Here is a 21106-nt window from a genome sequence, read left to right as displayed (position 1 = left end):
TCATTTGTTATGAATGACATTTTCCACTCAAAAAGAACAGTTGAAAGACATTACATTTTATGTCCACCAGCAGATAACAATAGGTCCAGGTTTAGGAAACATCCACTAAGAGCATTTAATCATGTATCATGTGAGGTCTGAGCTGTTTTTCATGAGAAGCCATTCTTTATACAAAATTCTTCGAGTATTAATTTTATAGATTTTAAAAGGACGTGGCGTCGGGAGCATTCCACCTTTTGGACATGATAAAATTCGACTCATGGTCGACATGATAACTCGGTAACCCTGAACAACCTGTGAGCTTTTGGCCTGACATTCCAGTGGTTTCATAGTTCTGATCATTATGAATGAACAAAAATGTTGCTCAGTATAATCATTCAGTATATATGATGCTCCAGTTTTGGACTTTTATTTCATTCAGAATGCTGAGTTTCCTTAATGAAAACCCTTCATGCAGGAGTTGCAGAACCAGATTGTTCAAGAGAAAGTTGGTGAGGTGATACAGCTGCACAGAGAGGTCGCTCGATTGCATTGACACCTTGCAGAGTAAGCTATCCGAGCAGGATCAGGATCACCAAGTTAAGTTGGAAGCCCTGCGACAGGAGCTACAAGCGAAGCACGAGGTAAACCGCAAGGAGATGGTTGAAATGAAGCAGGAGTCACGATTGCGTGACTTGGGTGCGGTGCGCATACGGAGTCTCGCACGAGGAGTGCTGTCTGAGCGCTGAGATATGGAACGTTGTATTATTGGAAGCATTACACCAAGTGCAACGTGAAATTGTCAGCAACAATAAGCTACGTGCAGCTAAAGCTGCAAGTAACCAGCATGGCCAGGTTGCTCTTGCAGGCAAACTGAAACCACAGCATATGTGTCCATTTTGGAAAAGTGGTCACACCACCAACATTGTCGACGATGGCATGATGGAGACCAATAGCTGGTAAGATAAACCGTACCAAGGTTTACAGAAACTGATTCTGGTGCTGTAGAACTTACTCAGATCAAGAGTTATATGAGCCTGGATTTTTTTTAAATTGTCCATGCCTGGATACAAGAGGTGTATGCTGTGTTCATATTTGAAAATGTGTTACATTTATCCAGTTTGTCATTTTAGGGCTGACATTGCTGGGAAGAAGGTGGACATTGCTGACTTGACCTGGCAACAAAAAGAACAAGTTCTGAGTCTCTTGTTTGCAAAATTGAATGGTTCACATTCTCAAGGGTAAGTGTGACTTGCATCATTCAGCAAATTAAACATGAAACCTAACATTGACAAGATAACTATTTAATTTGGCTTTAAAGGAGATAGCTGTAATGTTGGAAGAAAGATTCTTAGATATAGTACTTGTATTCTTTAATTCATCCTCACATTATGATTTAAATTTTTGACTTATTATGCTGTCTTTTTGCCTGATGTTGGTTTAATGGTTGGGATGGTGGGCTTGGGGTCCTAGGATCGGGAGTTCAAATCCCACTTGTCTGTTGAATTAATACCAGGTGGGGTTGACTGCCTGTCATCCTTCCGAGGTCACCAAAATGAGTTCCAGCTTGCTGGTATACTGTGTCGGAGTGGCGACCCATCCAGGATTGTGTCAAATAGCCAAGGAGACTGCTTAGGCAGCACCAATGCCCTACACAGAGTATGGTCCCAATTAATGGAATGGAATGCTGTCTTGACTGCATCATGATGATTTACTTCCCCTGATTTTCACTCTCTGTCAGAAAATAAATGATAAAAGAATCATCCTGTCTAATAATGATACAAAAGATCCACACAACATTGCCAGGTCAGACTAAAACATTGAAACCTTTAAGCTATCTGATTTAAAACCTTTAAAAAAAATCGTTTATTCCATTTTCCCACCTGTGGAACATTTTCTTCGATCTCATTCTTCCTTCCAAGTCTTCAAGACAGCTGTTCACCACCATCTCAGATCATCCCCATCAAAAAGCATAATCTTTTTTTACCCTTGTTAACCACCACTCTCTCCCCCAACCACAAGCTCACCTCATTCCAAATTCACAGTTTTCCCTCCTGAGAGTTTCCTTCTGTATCCATAATGTCCACCCCACGCATCCTCCCCTGCCCCTCATTCCTCCCCACACCCATTATTTGTTCAAGTCTCCCTCTATTTTGTCCTTTTCCTTCAATCGCTATTGTTGCTTTTGTTCTGTTGCTTCCTGATTCGTTCAGTGTACTCGGTCTTCCACGAGCCTTGACTTTGTATGCAAAAACAAAGTCGTGTCTAACTGGCACAAAACACACACAATGAATGTGTAACTGGGGAATGAATTAATGATCACCTTGCTTCTGCAGACCTTTTATCTATATATTACGAAAACTCTCATCTTGTATATTTATGTATGTATGTATGTATGTATGTATGTATGTTCCTGAAATACAGCCAAACAGTACACGAAAGCGAAAAAATTTTAGGGCCACATTACTCACCATTCTCCTGCGGTGTTCAGTATCAAGTTTCATTCAAATGGAGCAACGAAAAAAAATTATAAAATATATTTTTTATCAACCGCTGTCTCAACGGAGCCCAACGGGTTCACGGGTCATTCGTCTAGTATCCAATAAAACTGCCTCGAATGACAACAAGCAAAAGGTACTGTGGAATGTACCTTTTGACACTTTAGACTGCTGAGAGCCCTTCGACCTTTGAAGACTCCCAAGATGCTTAAAATCCCTAAAGACCATGAGTACCAAAAAGACCTTGAGGACCCAAAATACCCCGATCAATCAAAAGACCCCAATGACCCAAAAGACCCAGATCACCCAAAATACCCTAAAGACCCAAAAGACTTGGGTGACCCAAAAGACCTAGATGTCCCCGAGGACCCAAAAGACCCAGAAGACCCAAAATACCCTGATAACCCCAAAGAGCCAAATGACCCAGATGACCCAAAAGACCCAGAAGACTGAAAAGACCCCAAAGGCCCAAAAGTTCTTGAGCACCCAAAATAACCTGAAGACCTAAAATACCCTGATAAACTAAAACACCCCGAGGACCCAAAAGACCCATCAGACCCAAAATACACCGAAGATCCAAAAGACTCAGATGATCAAAAAGACCGAGATGTCCCAAAGGACCCAAAAAACCTAGAAGACCCAAAATACCTTGAGAACCCAGATGAACTAAAAGACTGAAGATCCAAAAGACCCAGTGACCTAGAAGTTGAGGACCCAAAAGACCCCAAGGACACAACAGACCCAGATGACCAAAAAGTCCCTGAGGACCAAAAAGAACCAAAAGACCCCAAGGATCCAAAAGACTCAGAAGATCCCAAAGACCCAGATGACCCAAAAGTCCCCAAGTGCCCAAAATATCTAGGAGACCCAAAAAATCCAGAGGACCTAAAATACACTGAGGATCAAAAATACCCAAAATACACCGAGGACCCAAAAGTCCTCAAGGATCCAGATGACGCAAAAGTCCATAAGGACCCAAAAGAGCCAGAAGACCCAGATGACTCAAAAGACCCAGATGACCCACAAGACTCTGAAGCCTGTAGTCCCTCGAAGACACTACATAATGTAATGGATGAGGTGTGTGCGTGTGTGCGTGTCATTTTTTTTTTTATGGAATGCTCCTGGAGCATTCTGATGTTGAATGTAACACACCCGAATGATCGTGATGAAATCCTGAGTTGATTAGGCTGATTACAAAAATCCATTGGAATTTCCATGCTTTAAACGCATGGCATGTTAAGGTATTGTTACGGCTGTGGAAATTCACAGAACAACATAAAGGTCCATAGTTCAGTTGGATCGATAAGTCTGTGTTCAGTTAGATTCCCCCACCGTTGTTTAATGCGAATTATTCATGTCACAGGGCTGTGATCCTTTGAGGTAGGTTTTTCTTTTTCTATCGTTATTTTGAACCAACCACATCTCCACCACCATTACAACAACCAACATCGCTCCCCTTAACCACAACCACACCTGCCTCTCAACAACCACACCATCCTCACCACTCCGCCAGCAACCGTCAACATCTCCACGCCACAAAGATCGCCTCACCTTCGATCCCAAAACGACGCCATCTTTGCGCCAGCAGCGGCGGATCCGATCAAACGACATTGCTGCAGGGAGAGGGAAGGGTTCTCTCGCCGTGCAGCGCAAGTCTGGTGATTTCTACCACGTATGCTTTGTGTGGAAGCTTCGCCTCGAAAACGGATGACAGGAGAGAAAGGGGCGGGGCCTGTGGGGGTCGAAGGGTGTTGATTTCTACCACGTCCGCTTTGCGTGGAAGCTTCGTCTCAGAGAATCGGATCCAGAGGACCGGTGATCTCTACCACGTCCGCTTTCCGGGCAGAGGTCAGAGGTCAAGGGTCAGAGAGCAAAGGCCAAATCTCGTCCCCCCGGCCCTATATAAGGGCGAGCAGAACGGAGCTTCGAGGCAGTCTGGAGGGGTCGGAGAGCCGAGTAGAGCCCGAAGTCTGGAGAGAGTCAGTCGGAGAAAGCCAAGGAGCTACGTGGAGACCACAGCCGGGGAGAGCTTGCCAGCGTCAAGGCAGTCCGAGGTGATCGGACCTCGGCGCGGTTCGCGCATCACTGAGGAACGGACGGGGTCTTGGAGCATTCCACTCTTATAGAGCATCAACTCTTATAGCGAACGCAGTGAGCTTCATATAACGTGTGGACGTGAGAGAATAGGTAAACAACAACAACAACAACAACTAGAGGGGGAGCACTCGGTAGAGTGCAAAACCTCCGCCGCCAATACTGCTAGGTCACTCAAGTGAACCTGATATCTTATTCATTCAATTTGACGTCAACAGTGCTCACAGAGTTATAATTTGCAACTTTCCCTTTTACTTTTAACTTTTACATACTCAATTCATTCGTCATAACTCGATTCCTTGAGACAGAAATTGATTTTACGTGGGTAAATCCACCTGAAGTTCCAAAATCAGCCGCAATTATAATTTTGGCATGTTTTTTTTTTGTTGGAAATCACTTAAAACATGTAGAAATGCCAAAAAAAAAATAATTCAAATATTTTTTCAAATTGGCCGCCATAGCATCCATATTGGATTTTGGACCAAGTCCAAAATCTAATGCCATGATCCTTGGACCAGACCTAACCCCCCCCCCCCCCCCACCAAGTTTCGTCGAAATCCGTCAAGGAGTTTTTCCGTAATACTGTTCACAAACAAACAAAAAAACAAACAAACAAACAAACAGAAAGGGGTGAAAACAGTAACCTCCATCCATCTTCGATGGCAGAGGTTAATAACACAATACCCCTGGCTATTTCGAATCCGTGTCGTTAGCTATGACGTTTTGCTTCCGGTTGTTGTTAAACGCTGTGCGGTGTATAAACACGATTGGGTTTTATTTCTATATTGTGAATATTACTTGACGTGTGTACATGAGAGAATAGGAAACAACAAAAACAACACAATACCCTGCCAATTGTGAATCCGTGTCGTTGGCTATGACCCTTTTGCTTCCGTTTTTTTTTTGCTTGGTTTTTTTTTATTTCCGGTTTTTTCATGGGGAATGATGCATGCCGGGAGATCATGACCGGAAGTGTTTATTTATTTATTCAATTATTTTTTTCCCAAAGTTAATTTTATCCTTTGAAAAGTGATTTTTTTCATGACAGGAAGTGTTTATTTTGTATTTAACATTACCAGGAGTGATTTTGAAACTCTTTCCAGAACTTTTAATTTCTTTTATTCTGGACCAGAAGTGATCGTTTATTTATTTATTTATTCATTTATTTTTTCCCAAAGTTAATTTTAATAAAGACATCTCCAGCATCATCAAAAAATAATTTTTAATCATGATTTACATTTGATCGCTGATCCCGAATTCAGGCCGAAGTAACCGGAAATTGCGTCAAAATCATCAGCTGTGCGGCGCTTACATGTACCACGGTATAATGTAATGGATGAGGCGTGTGCGTGTGTGTCTGTGTCTGTGTCTGTGTCTGTGTCTGTGTGTGTGTGTGTGTGTGTGTGTGTGTGTGTGTGTGTGTGTGTGTGTGTGTGTGTGTGTGTGTGTGTGCGCGCGCGCGTGTGTCATTTATGCCTTGCCGAACACCTATATGCCTTGCGGACACGTGACCAAAACCACTCCTCCACGCTCCCACAACGCTCCCCGCATTGTGCCCTGCCCACGTACGCCAATACACCACATTCCTCCCTCCTAAAAACATGAGTATAAAATGACCATTATACTGATAAGCAAAATCGGCAAAGCAACCTACGGCATAAAAAAAAACAAAGCGGAACAAAACGACGTTAATCAAAAATCATAGGCACCACAACACAGAAAGCAACCAGAGCCAAAAATGGCATTAATCATGTGGCCGTGAAGCAAACCCAGATGAGACGGCACAAAAGAAAACGTGCTTCATCTGCACAACCTGCAACCCCAATGCCGCTGTGTTAACCTGGCACATCATTCATCCTTTCGAGTTGAATCCCAAAATGCAGTGGACAGGTGCTCAAGTACTGAGTTGCACGACGAACCCAATGATGGCTGTAGACCACAAAAAACCCTGGCCGTGTTAAAGATATAAAGAAGCAAGTTGGGGAGCACAGTATCACTACGCAGCAGAAGCACCCCCAGGTGGCTCATGCTTACACGCCAACCGGCGAGGTCGCGACGACCTCCCGCCCCCTGGCCAACAAGCTCCGTTTGCCCAAGATTGCCAAACTCGCCCGTCCTTGCCCGTTTGATAAGCTCGCACATCTGGGGCGGCTTTGGGAAGATAACGGCCTGGCCCCCGCGAGAGCAATGGGAGGGGCGACGCTGAACAGCGCCGGCGTCCCACATGAGAGTCGAACCGGCAATTAGCCGGCTGCAGTCCCAGCAATCCCATACAAAACCACGCATCACATTCAGCCATGTTATAAAGCAACAAGAACATCGTCTGCGCAGATGCAAACTTCCCTTCACGTACAGCGCGCTCTCCCAGTATAATTCCCACACATGAGAGGGTAGCGAACCGCAGACTGTCCTCGCAGCTGGAAATCAGAAAGACCTCTTTATTCGCAACGATCGTCCGCAAGTTCTCCACATCATATTGATCATATTGCTCGATCTCAACCAAACACATGCTCACACGCGGCCTGTCGGCATTTGCTTTAACAACGCTAAGCTTAATCACTCGTGCTGCGAGAATCAAATACACAACAATTAGCAATTTATGAAACACATTGCGTGTACGCCTCTTGGTTGTCACAACGTCGAGGCGACTTGCGTGCCGGTCGTCATCTGAACGTCGACGAGGACACCGTCGATGGTCGCGTTCCGCGAACTTCTTGACCGCGACCGGCTCGCTCCAATCCACCGTTGAAATCGCCTGAACGACACGGGTGTGCACTGTATCACGAGCGCCGTGGGAGCGCGAGAGCCCGTCGCAGCTGGCATGGCTCCCGTTGCTCCAGAACCGTATATCGTAGTTGCAGGACACAATGAACGGAAACCCATGTTGCATCGTCGCGGCTCCTGCCGCTGGAACCTCGCCCTCGGGTCTCGAGGGAGGCCCGGGCCAAAACGGAGGTACGTGCCCCGAAGGAGGCACAGGTGCACCTGGAGGTACGAACTCCGAACCAGGAAACTCCTCCTCCTCACATCGAAACCCAACTGCCCAGCATGGGCCGTCCAAGGTCACCGGCTGACGCCATTCAGTCTAGCCTGAGGCGAGCCAGCCAGTCCCGGCCCAAAAAGGCGGGCCCCTCCCCTCGTACCACAAACAATGAGAGTAAGGCGCTTTGACCTTGGTAGACCACCGAGACGTCTGTCACAGTAAGTGGTGCAATCACTTCGCCGGTGTACGTGTACAGCGAAAAGGTCGTCTTGACCAGGTGAACACCGCGGAGGTCACGAGCGGTCCGTTCTCCCATGACCGACACTGCAGCCCCGGTATCAACTCGAAACACGATCGGTGCCCCATTCACCTCGGCCTCCACTGTCATTGGTCTTGTCACCTTCGGACCAATTGAAAACAGGCTCAACATTGGTTGCATTTCCTGCTCCGGGTCACCGGGATCGCTATGCCCAGGCTGCAAGACTTGACCCGGGGCGTAAAAGTGTACGCCATGCACAAAACACCGTTCCGGCAGTAGGTCTCGACCCGGGACATAGGGGTCGCTTCGCACACCGCCATTCATGACCGTTATGATGGCCAATGACCCTCGGCACACACACCGTAGACGTCCCTGAGTGTTCAGACCGCCGTCCGACTGGCTGCGTTGCAACGCTCGGTCACGACCCGCACCGAAGACTGTGCGTGCAACTACGTGCGCTTGGTACACTGTGCTGACCTTCGGATCATCTGCCGCGCACTGGCCATCAAGACTCCGGACATCTCTCAGAGCTTGTGCGACGGCCGACGCCGCGTCTGAGCTGAACTTAATGTCCTCTTCCTTTAGCCGTGGCATCGCAGAAACCATTCCCGAGGCTTGCAAAGCAGAAATAAAACGAACTCCGAGCGCGGCCGTCGTTCACTCGACGTGAACTCGCAGGTGACGGCGAGACGTCTGGCTGCAGGACTCGACCCGCACCGAAGACTGTGCGTGCGGCCGCGGGTGCGCGAAACTCGCGATGCGCTTCCCTGGGATCCTTGCGAGGTGATCGAACTCGAACCGCGTGAGCTGCGCTGAATTTCCCGGCGCTCCGCGCGCCTCATAATCCAATTGCTCCGGCAATGACTCCAAGTCAATAGCAAGGAAACCAGGCACTCTGCACACGTCGATCCGAAACAGACTCGTCGCCAGTGAAATGTCCGGAGGGCAGTGAGACTCGGAGGGCAGTGAGACTCGGAGGGCTGTGAGACACTACCCTCGTGTCGTAAGAGGTGGCCAGGGTTGCGTCAGGAAGGATATCCAGCGTCAAACCTATGCCAAATCAGTATGCGGATCATAACGGATGATCCGCTGTGGCGACCCCTAATGGGAGCAGCCGAAATAAGAAGATATATATATATATATATATATATATATATATATATATATATATATATATATATATATATATATTGTCGCGGGGTGGAAGCCCGGGTTAACCCTCCGACCCAATTTGTGGTGATGGGCGGTTAACACTGCCAGCCCCTGGATGGCCGAGCGGTTCCTTAATAAGAGGAGGCGGACACGTTGATCAACGGAGATTTTAACACGTGCTTGGAGTGGAATGGCAGACGCGTGGAGGAGTACGACACAGGAGCACTGCACCAGGAGAGCACAAGGGGGTTTATCCACGAACCCCACTACAAATGGATGAATACAATTTCTTAAAAGGAATACATTTAAAGAACATGGACAAATATTTACAAAGACGATAATTCAAAAGGAAATAATAATGACATGAAATAATTGAATCCTTCAGTTGAGGCCTCACACACAGACACAAGTACAAACAAAGGGTGGAACAAAATGAAAAGAACCCCCCCCACCCCCGTTTTTAATTATTCTGGTACTCAGCTTTAAGTATACTGGTGAAATAAAAATACAGAGGGAAAAATCACAGAGGGCAATCACGGACTGGGGGGGAACTTCTTCTTACCCCCTTGGCGACTTAACACTGCACCACCCCTCGTGTGGTGACACGTAACACTTAAGCTCAGATTCCCAAATTTAGTTACATCGAGTTGCTTTCTACTCGTCCACAGAACAAGCAACTCTACACAATGCTAAACTTCCTATTAAATTCTTCCATCTACCCCCACAACCGTAACTATATATATATATATATATATATATATATATATATATATATATATATATATATATATATATATATATATATATATATATATATATATATATATATATATATATATTGTCATGGCTGTGGAAATTCGCAGAACACCATAAAGGTTCCTTATTCAGTTATTCCAGTAAGTCTGTGTTCAGTTGGATTTCCCCACCGTTGTTTAATGGAAATTATTCGTGTCACAGAGCTGTGAACCTTTGAGATAGGTTTTTCTCTTTTATATCGTTATTTTGAACCAACCACATCTCCACCACCATTTCAACAACCAACATCGCTCCCCTTAACCACAATGCCAACTACGCCACCGTCACAACCACGATCGCCTCCACCACCTAACCACCTTCGCCGCTACGCCAGCTATCAATTCCCTTCTTCTCCACGGACACATTACAACCATCTTTCCGCATTCAATCAATAAACGCGAGCAAAAGGAAGGAGCTTGAGGGCGCGCGGATTTTTCCTGCCTAATATTCCCACCTGTTTTCTCCGCACTTGGTGTGGGAAAGGGCGAGGCAGATCGTTCGCCATTGGTCGGTTCGTGGAATGAGGCGCTGGGAACGGAGGAACGCCCCTTTTCGGGAAGCTTCTCTCAGGAACTGGAAGGGGGGTGGAGCAGAGAACGGGGAGGAGAAAGGGGTTGGACCCCAGGGGATATAAGGGCGTGCAGGACGCCAGGTCTGGCAGTTCGTGTCTTTGGTCGTCGAGCCCTTTTGTCGTCGGGGCTCGTGTGGTTTGCTTCGTGCGAGGTTTTCTTCGTGGTGGCTGCTCGTCGAGCTCGTAGTTCGTGTGTTCTCGTCGACTGGCAGCTCGCAGCTCGTGCGTTTTTTCTTCTTCGTGGTGGCTGCTCGCCGAGCTCGCAGCTGGTGTGTTTTTGTCGTCGAGCCTTTTAAAATTGAGCCGAGTCGAGCCTTTGTCATCGGGTGATTGCTGCTGCTTCATTGTGGTTCGAGTTCCGGGTGCCTTCCCTCTGGGTCGGGGCGCGCACGAGAGGAGAGTGCCGGAGAGAGCTCGCCGACCGTCGCACCACGAGGGTGCAGGTAACCAGCATCGGTCTCGTGGAGCCCATTCGGTCAGCCAAGTCCCACGCCATAAAGGCCCACGGGCCCAGTCTGACCCCCTGTCTATGGGGGTGGTCTTTTCCTTTTCTTTTTCTTTCGAATGAATGTTGGTGGCGCCGTGTCCATAAGTAAAACCTGTTAAGTGCCTGTGAAATAATAATATTCGGTCGTAGTGCTTTCCCTTGCTTGTGTCTTTGTCCCCGTCCTGTGATTGTTTTTGTTTCTTGAATACGTGTATGACTGTATTTCATTGCCTTGACTGCATACGTGTTTTGTGTAAATGGTAAATAAATGTGCTTTGTTGAAATGTACCCCTTTCGTTGCGTCTTCTCCCTATTGAAAATGCCATCTTGCATCGCGGAATAAATTGCTGGGTTTTAAACACCTGTTCAATAGAATCGGATCCGGCGAGGTTGGGCGATAATACCCGCTCGGTTATCACTGCAGAACGGAACGGACCGCTTAAGCGGTCCGTGTCCAGGCCGACCTGTGTCGAGGTACGGTCGCCCGGTCGGCTGCCCGCGCAGGTACTTAGGTATATCGAATTCGGCGAGTGACCCTATCTTGCGCGGGAAGACAATCGGCTCGGACGTGGTGGGGATTGGAAACCCACCCGTGACTGGTTCCCGGCTTAGCTCTGGAAAGTCACGACTGAATTGTCCGTCCGGTGGGTGAGCTGCTACTATTCGTGGAAAGTGGCAGTTCGCACGCTGGCGGGCGCGAATTAAATAACAATATATATATATATATATATATATATATATATATATATATATATATATATATATATATATATATATACAAACATACATATATATATATATATATATATATATATATATATATATATATATATATATCTGTTGCAGTATGTTCCCCTCAACCTGTACAGTAAAGATGTGGATTCGTTTATTTACACTGTCCATGTGTGCAACCCGACAGGATTCCCTGTTTTCTCTTGTCATAGCATGATAAAGAACAGTGAGTAATGCGATAATGATTACATACACCAAATTTTCTTCCATGTTCCAAACATATTCTGTGTCAATCTAAGCTCACAGGACCCACAGTTTATAAAGTTACTGGGTAAGGTGCTCAGAGCACCTGTGCTGTACATTTGATTTATCATGGCGGAAAGCTCATTCACACAGCACCCTTAATACGAGGGGGGCATTCATTTATTTTGTTTTTTTTGGGGGGGTGGAGAGGGAAATGTATATATTTTTGATGATTGGGTTCAATATATTGTTGCGAATTCGCGCCCGCCGGCGTGCGAACGGCCACGTAACTCGAATCGTGGCACGTCGCCCACCGGACGGACAATTCTGTCGTGACCCTCTCGGACTAACGCCGGGAGCTAGTCATGGGTAGGCCTTTCGGCCTCACCACGATCGTGCCAATCGGCCCCCTGCGTGGGATAGGGTTGTTCGCCAAATTCGACCTCCCTAAGTATCCACACGGAGGGTAGACCGGGCGATCGCACCTCGCCACAGGTCGACTCCGGACACGGGCCACTTAAGCGACCCGTTCCATACTATCGGGATAACCGAGCGGTGTTATCGTCGGCCTCGACTCTTCCGATTAATTATCGGGTGTATTAAGCCCACTACCAACCCTTTGCGTGAAGCAAGATGGAGATTCAATTAAAGAAAAGACGAAGCGAAACGGGAAAAACAGTTCAACATAATGCACATTTATTCCGCGGCACACAGAGAGCACACATATACAATTACAACAATTATGCACCAAAAGCAGATGTAACAAAAGAAACACAACAATGCAGATCTACTACCGACTACGCGTGCACACGGCAACACTTACACAGTTTTACTTTACAGACGGCGCCAACAACACATTTACTCAAAAGCAAAAGAAAAGGGCCACCCTCAAAGACAAGGGGGCAGACGGGGCCTGTGGGCTGTGAGACCGGGTGGATCCTACCCGTGTCTTGTGATGAGTCGCAAATGTGGCGGCGCGGCGGTGCCCCGACTCCGCGCTCCTTCGTGGGTTTCGTTGGCACTGCTTGGAGTGGGGTGGGAACGGGGCCCCCCTTTTCGCACTATCTCAGCGTGGGGGGGAAAGGGAGAATTGTTGATGCTCTGGGGAAAGAGGATAGCTGGCTTGCTTGGGTCCCGTGACGAGCGACTCCACTGCGAGCTCGTCGCCGACCGCTGTCTTCCTTGCCTCGGACCTGAGCTATCCGGTCCCCTCCTCAATTCTCCTCAGCCGACTGCAGCAAATCACCTCGACCGCGCTCCAGGCTTCCTCTCTCTGCAGCTCCCCGACAGACTGCGAGCTCCGACAGACTTCTCCTCTCCAGACCCGACTTGACTCTTCTCCAACTGACTGCCGCTGCCACACTCTGCCGCTGCCACACTCTGCTCTCCAAAAACTGACTCTTCCCTTACTGACTGCCTTCGCCCCGCGCTCGGCGCTTTATAGTCTGGCAGGAGAACCCATATGCAAATTTCTGGATCAGAACGAGCTCGGGGGTGGAGCCACGCTCGCCCATTGGACGGAGTAAAAGGGGCGTGAGTCTCCCCTGATCCTCGGATTTGTATATATCGATTCTACTCCGACGCGCCTGGAGGCGGGGTCAAACCGCCCCGCGCTTGCTGATTGGACGGATCAGAAGTGGGCGTGTATCATTCCTGATCCGACTTCTCCTCGGAAAGGCCGCACTTTGCACCCGCGGCTCGGCGCGCGTCCCGCATTACTGCTCCACATAAAAAAGGTGCAAAAACGGATCCCTGTAACGATAAACCAATCAGCCTTCTCCCAATCACCAGCAAGGTTATGGAATCCATCATCTCTTCAGACATTAAATCCTTCCTCTTCTTTAATGGCTTGATTTCCGATCATCAATTTGGTTTTAGACCAGGTCACTCCAACCTGGATATGCTGCATCTGCTCTCCCAACAATGGATGGAGGTCCTCAATGCCGGACATGAAATCAGAGCCATATCCCTAGACATATCACGTACTTTTGATACGATCTGACAGCCTACCCTGCTCACCAATCTATCTTTCGATGGTATTGAAGGTCATCTCCACTCATGGTTCACAGACTTCCTCTCCTGTCGCAGTCAATGCATAGCTCTTCATGGAATTCTCTTATCCCCTTTTCTCTCCAGGCTGGAGTTTCTCAAGGCAGTGTTCTTGGCCCTGTGCTTTTTCTGGTTTTCTTCAATGATCTCTCAGATTCCCTGGAAAATCCTCTTTATCTCTTTACTGATGACTCCACCTTCAGCCGTATCATCTCTCATCCCTTAGATCGGCAAGCAGCAGCCTCTTCACTCTCTGCAGAACTGGATAAAATTATAAGTTGGTCCAACACTTGGAATAGGTCTTTCAATCCTGACAAATCTCACATCCTCACCATGTCTCTCTGAAAGAACAGTCTGGAAACCCCCACATCTACTTTTTCAACAATCCCCTTGAAGAAGTCCTTTCATTCAAGCTTTTGGGTCTCACTATCTGCGACGATCTTTCCTGGGAAAGCCACATCTCCAACCTGGCCTCCAAAGCCAGTTGCCGACTGGGCATCCTCCATCGTGCAAAGTCCTTCCTTGGCATACCTAAGCTTCTATTCACTTACAAAGCTTTCATCCACAGTCTGATTGAGTACTGCTCCCCACTCTGGGATGGTGCTCTTGCCTCACACTTAACTTGACTTCATGTTGTGGAAACCAAGGCTTTTAGGATCATTGGCATCTCCCACGATGAAGCTGAGTCTTTGGGTCTTTCACTCTCTCACCACAGGTAGGTTGGTGGTCTTTCCATCTCCTCTCTGGCCTTGCCCTCCACTCTGCTGTGATCTGCCTCTTCCTCAGGCCCCTATATTTCCTCAGGGCACTCAAGGTCTGCCAAAAAACCCCTTCTGGTGAAACTTCCAAAATTAAGAATCCCTGCTCACCTTCACTCTTTCATTCCTCTTTTTCCTGCCTCTGAAACAAACTCCCACACTCTCTTCAATCCCACTTCTCCCTCCAGGTCTTCAAAACAGCTTTTCACCACCATCTCACATCTTCCCCCATCCAAAATCTTGATGTTTTCTACCCCCGATAATCCACCCCAAGCTCACCTCCTTCAAATTCCCTGTTTTCCTTCCTGAAAGTCCCTGTAGTGTCCATCTTATTTACCCCATGTACCCAGCTCCATCCCTCTCCTGTCCACAGATCTCCTCGTGTCTCTGTTCCCCAATTTCTCTTGTTTTGTGCTTCCCTCTCCCACACCTCATGTCTTCTGCTCCCCTTGTTAAATGTTTATGTGTTAGCTCTTTTATGAGCCTCGACAATGTATACAAAATAAAAAAATCCGATTCGTGCTGCAGGCTACAAAGGCAGGAGACCGATATGATGCCCTCTTTTCACCCCAGAACAAAAAGCAGCCTGCTTGGCATGGTGCTGGCACATCAACATGAGAATTTTGCATCCTGGATTTAAAAGATCCATTGGTCTGATGAGAGCACATTTATCCTGCATGGGACTGATGGTAGAACCTGGGCTTGGCAGGAACTAGCACAGCTCATACACTGAAGAACATTGGAGCTTCCATCCCATTTGGTGGCAGATCTGTTTGATGTGGGGCTGCCTGTTACAATTGCAAACTTGTCACCGTGCAGGCAAAAAGGAAAAACAGGCAAAAAGTACCGTAGGAACGTTTTGGATTGTGTTCTTCGTTCACATTTTGATAAACACCTACTCTCTCAGAAGACCTGTATCCATGCATGGCAATGCCAGACCCCCATCATTCTCGACAAGTTAACGACTTCTTTTGCAACAAAGCCATCACAAAATCACCCTAGCCAACAAGGAGTCCTGATTTAAATCCAATAGAGCATGTTTGGGACATCCTTGGGCATATAATTACGAAAATGGACTCTCCTGCACAGACTCTGGCACAGTTAGAGACTGCATTGCACCAGGAATGCAATGACTCCCTTTGGATTCCCTCTCTGGATTATTCAGGGGATGAGGAGGAGAATGGCAGCAGTCATTTGTTCTAATGGTGCTTACACACATTATTGACCTTTTGAGACATTCATTTAATTGTGACATCATTGGATGTCGTCATTCACTGACATTGAGCCCTATTTCACACAATGTGTTGCCAGCATCCCCATTTCAAAGTCAATGTGTTTTTTGGTGTGAAACAGTGCCATTATAGACATCCTTATTTTGTGATTAAAAATAAAAAAAAATCAACAAACCCCTTAATTTATCTTGTCATTGATTAAACATTCATACTTTACCAATACCGTATATGCTTTCAGTTTGGATAAACGATATAGTTTCTGAATAATTTTCTCAATAATTGCTGTGAACCATGAATATGCACCTGTGCTTACATACCTATATAAAGGAATGTTAACTTATTTATGATAATGAAACCAATAGATGAGGAATGTGGATATGATATAAGAATTATTATCCATAAATCATGCTGTTTTCACCATTGTTGGGGGATCATTAAGTCAGTTGGTTTGGGGTACCTGTTTTCACTGTGGTTTTGCTGAATGTGTTATGGAATTAAAAAAAAAACTTTTTGTGATTTGACTTCCAGTTGAGGGTTTACATGCAGATTTCAGAGTTTCGTAAGGCAGAACATGTTAAGTACTTACTTTTTTGTTTGTTTTTCTTATTTGTTATCATGAATTTGTATCAGGTGTTAGCTATTTAGTGTCACTCAAAGTTGCAGTTGCGTTTGTAACAGATTAGTGGGTAATTGTATTCGTTTTATTTGGAAGCATCAGGCTCAGGCGAACAAGTTTGTCTTTCTTTGTTGATCAGTCAAGTCAGTTGGAGGAAGATTACAAACGGTGTGATAGATGTTTAACGTGGGCCATATCAGGGATAGTGGAAACAGAGGAGAGTCATTGTTGTAGGAAGTGTGAGGAAATAGCTCACATGAAGATCGTTCTTGCGAGGTTGAATGAATGGATCGACAATTTACAGCAGGTATCAGAATGTGAATAATTTGTAGAGAAAATTTGGTTATGTTTGTGGAATGAGTTTGCAAAGGAGAATGGCAATGTTGTAGGTGTAGAGAATGCAGGCACAGTTGAGGGTGTAGTGATTGCAAACAGTTGTGGGGTTGTGTAGAAAGTGCAGGCACTGGTGAGGGTGTAGAGAGCGCAGGAAGTGGTGAGGGTATAGCGAGTGCAGGCAGTGGCAAGGGTGCAGCGAGTGCAGGCAGTGGCAATGGTGCAGCGAGTGCAGGCAGTGGTGAGGGTGCAGTGAGTACAGGCAGTGATGACAGTGTAGCAAGTGCAGTGTTGAGGGTGTAGCAAGTGCAGGCAGTGGTGAGGGTGTAGCGAGTGCAAACAGTGTTGATGGTGTAGCAAGTGTAGGCAGTGGTGAGGATGCAGTTAGTGCAAGCAGTGGTGAAAGTGTAGCAAGTGTAGGCAGTGGTGAGGGTGTAGCAAGTGCAGGCAGTGGTGAGGGTGTAGCGAGTGCAAACAGTGTTGATGGTGTAGCAAGTGTAGGCAGTGGTGAGGATGCAGTTAGTGCAAGCAGTGGTGAAAGTGTAGCAAGTGTAGGCAGTGGTGAGGGTGTAGCAAGTGCAGGCAGTGGTGAGGGTGCAGCGAGTGCAAACAGTGTTGATGGTGTAGCAAGTGTAGGCAGTGGTGAGGATGCAGTTAGTGCAAGCAGTGGTGAAGGTGTAGTGAGTGCAAGCAGTGTTGACGGTGTAGCAAGTGTAGGCAGTGGTGAGGGTGTAGCAATTGCAGGCAGTGGTGAGGGTGTAGCGAGTGCAAACAGTGTTGATGGTGTAGCAAGTGTAGGCAGTGGTGAGGATGCAGTTAGTGCAAGTACTGGTGAAGGTGTAGTGAGTGCAAGCAGTGTTGATGGTGTAGCAAGTGTAGGCAGTGTTGAGGGTGCAGCAAGTGCAGGCAGTGGTGAGGGTGTAGCGAGTGCAAACAGTGTTGATGGTGTAGCAAGTGTAGGTAGTGGTGAGGGTGTAGCAAGTGCAGACAGTGGCGAGGGTGCAGCGAGTGCAAACAGTGTTGATGGTGTAGCAAGTGTAGGCAGTGGTGAGGATGCAGTTAGTGCAAGCAGTGGTGAAGGTGTAGTGAGTGCAAGCAGTGTTGACGGTGTAGCAAGTGTAGGTAGTGGTGAGGGTGTAGCAAGTGCAAGCAGTGGTGAAGGTGTAGCAAGTGTAGGCAGTGGCGAGGGTGCAGCGAGTGCAAACAGTGTTGATGGTGTAGCAAGTGTAGGCAGTGGTGAGGATGCAGTTAGTGCAAGCAGTGGTGAAGGTGTAGTGAGTGCAAGCAGTGTTGACGGTGTAGCAAGTGTAAGTAGTGGTGAGGGTGTAGCAAGTGCAGGCAGTGGTGAGGGTGTAGCGAGTGCAAACAGTGTTGATGGTGTAGCAAGTGTAGGCAGTGGTGAGGATGCAGTTAGTGCAAGTAGTGGTGAAGGTGTAGTGAGTGCAAGCAGTGTTGACGGTGTAGCAAGTGTAGGCAGTGTTGAGGGTGCAGCAAGTGCAGGCAGTGGTGAGGGTGTAGTGAGTGCAAACAGTGTTGATGGTGTAGCAAGTGTAGGCAGTGGTGAGGGTGTAGCAAGTGCAGACAGTGGCGAGGGTGCAGCGAGTGCAAACAGTGTTGATGGTGTAGCAAGTGTAGGCAGTGGTGAGGATGCAGTTAGTGCAAGCAGTGGTGAAGGTGTAGCAAGAGTAGGCAGTGGTGAGGGTGTAGCAAGTGCAGGCAGTGGCAAGGGTGCAGCGAGTGCAAACAGTGTTGATGGTGTAGCAAGTGTAGGCAGTGGTGAGGATGCAGTTAGTGCAAGCAGTGGTGAAGGTGTAGCAAGTGTAGGCAGTGGTGAGGGTGTAGCAAGTGCAGGCAGTGGCGAGGGTGCAGCGAGTGCAAACAGTGTTGACGGTGTAGCGAATGCAGGCAGTGGCGAGAGTGTAGTGAGTGCAGGCAGTGGTGATGGTACAGCAATATACTGCCGATAGGTGGGAATGAGGCCAGAGACAGTTTTTGTTGGTGTTGAAACTATTATACATGTTTCCTATTAAATATAAGATTCTTCATTCTGCAGGAAGGATCGTATAAACATAGAGTTGTGTGCAGTTTCAAAATTTCCTCTGGTAGTGCAACTCTGAGGCTGCTTTGCTATCGAAAAATGCTGTCGTTTGACCTGTTTATATGACCTGGTAAGAGTACGCTTACAAAAGTGTATACTGGCATCCCTTGTATTTAATGCTCATTTGTTATGAATGACATTTTCCACTCAAAAAGAACAGTTGAAAGACATTACATTTTATGTCCACCAGCAGATAACAATAGGTCCAGGTTTAGGAAACGTCCACCAAGAGCATTTAATCATGTATCATGTGAGGTCTGAGCTGTTTTTCATGAGAAGCCATTCTTTATACAAAATTCTTCGAGTATTAATTTTATAGATTTTAAAAGGACGTGGCGTCGGGAGCATTCCACCTTTTGGACATGATAAAATTCGACTCATGGTCGACATGATAACTCGGTAACCCTGAACAACCTGTGAGCTTTTGGCCTGACATTCCAGTGGTTTCATAGTTCTGATCATTATGAATGAACAAAAATGTTGCTCATTATAATCATTCGGTATATATGATGCTCCAGTTTTGGACTTTTATTTCATTCAGAATGCTGAGTTTCCTTAATGAAAACCCTCCATGCAGGAGTTGCAGAACCAGATTGTTCAAGAGAAAGTTGGTGAGGTGATACAGCTGCGCAGAGAGGTCGCTCGATTGCATTGACACCTTGCAGAGTAAGCTATCCGAGCAGGATCAGGATCACCAAGTTAAGTTGGAAGCCCTGCGACAGGAGCTACAAGCGAAGCACGAGGTAAACCGCAAGATGGTTGAAATGAAGCAGGAGTCACGATTGCGTGACTTGGGTGCGGCGCACATACGGAGTCTCGCACGAGGAGTGCTGTCTGAGCGCTGAGATATGGAACGTTGTATTATTGGAAGCATTACACCAAGTGCAACGTGAAATTGTCAGCAACAATAAGCTACGTGCAGCTAAAGCTGCAAGTAACCAGCATGGCCAGGTTGCTCTTGCAGGCAAACTGAAACCACAGCATATGTGTCCATTTTGGAAAAGTGGTCACACCACCAACATTGTCGACGATGGCATGATGGAGACCAATAGCTGGTAAGATAAACCGTACCAAGGTTTACAGAAACTGATTCTGGTGCTGTAGAACTTACTCAGATCAAGAGTTATATGAGCCTGGATTTTTTTTAAATTGTCCATGCCTGGATACAAGAGGTGTATGCTGTGTTCATATTTGAAAATGTGTTACATTTATCCAGTTTGTCATTTTAGGGCTGACATTGCTGGGAAGAAGGTGGACATTGCTGACTTGACCTGGCAACAAAAAGAACAAGTTCTGAGTCTCTTGTTTGCAAAATTGAATGGTTCACATTCTCAAGGGTAAGTGTGACTTGCATCATTCAGCAAATTAAACATGAAACCTAACATTGACAAGATAACTATTTAATTTGGCTTTAAAGGAGATAGCTGTAACGTTGGAAGAAAGATTCTTAGATATAGTACTTGTATTCTTTAATTCATCCTCACATTATGATTTAAATTTTTGACTTATTATGCTGTCTTTTTGCCTGATGTTGGTTTAATGGTTAGGATGGTGGGCTTGGGGTCCTAGGATCGGGAGTTCAAATCCCACTTGTCTGTTGAATTAATACCAGGTGGGGTTGACTGCCTGTCATCCTTCCGAGGTCACCAAAATGAGTTCCAGCTTGCTGGTATACTGTGTCGGAGTGGCGACCCATCCAGGATTGTGTCAAATAGCCAAGGAGACTGCTTAGGCAGCACCAATGCCCTACACAGAGTATGGTCCCAATTAATGGAATGGAATGCTGTCTTGACTGCATCATGATGATTTACTTCCCCTGATTTTCACTCTCTGTCAGAAAATAAATGATAAAAGAATCATCCTGTCTAATAATGATACAAAAGATCCACACAACATTGCCAGGTCAGACTAAAACATTGAAACCTTTAAGCTATCTGATTTAAAACCTTTAAAAAAAATCGTTTATTCCTTTTTCCCACCTGTGGAACATTTTCTTCGATCTCATTCTTCCTTCCAAGTCTTCAAGACAGCTGTTCACCACCATCTCAGATCATCCCCATCAAAAAGCATAATCTTTTTTTACCCTTGTTAACCACCACTCTCTCCCCCAACCACAAGCTCACCTCATTCCAAATTCACAGTTTTCCCTCCTGAGAGTTTCCTTCTGTATCCATAATGTCCACCCCATGCATCCTCCCCTGCCCCTCATTCCTCCCCACACCCATTA

General features: G+C 46.6%; 1 long non-coding RNA gene across 1 annotated transcript; it reads left to right on the top strand.

The window, feature by feature from the left end:
- The first annotated feature begins 688 nt into the window (after positions 1 to 688).
- On the top strand, positions 689 to 20212 carry LOC147023244 (uncharacterized). Its single transcript, XR_015059730.1, has 3 exons — positions 689 to 1220; positions 19457 to 19934; positions 20109 to 20212. It is a non-coding gene; the product is annotated as an uncharacterized LOC147023244 (long non-coding RNA).
- Positions 20213 to 21106: the final 894 nt, after the last annotated feature.

Source organism: Eptatretus burgeri, chromosome 7, assembly GCF_056783735.1.
Source record: "Eptatretus burgeri isolate ZD-2024b chromosome 7, Ebu_testis_v1, whole genome shotgun sequence".
Taxonomy (NCBI): domain Eukaryota; kingdom Metazoa; phylum Chordata; class Myxini; order Myxiniformes; family Myxinidae; genus Eptatretus; species Eptatretus burgeri.
Note: the sequence above shows the minus strand (reverse complement) of the source record. Positions and strands in the feature narration are given on the sequence as shown.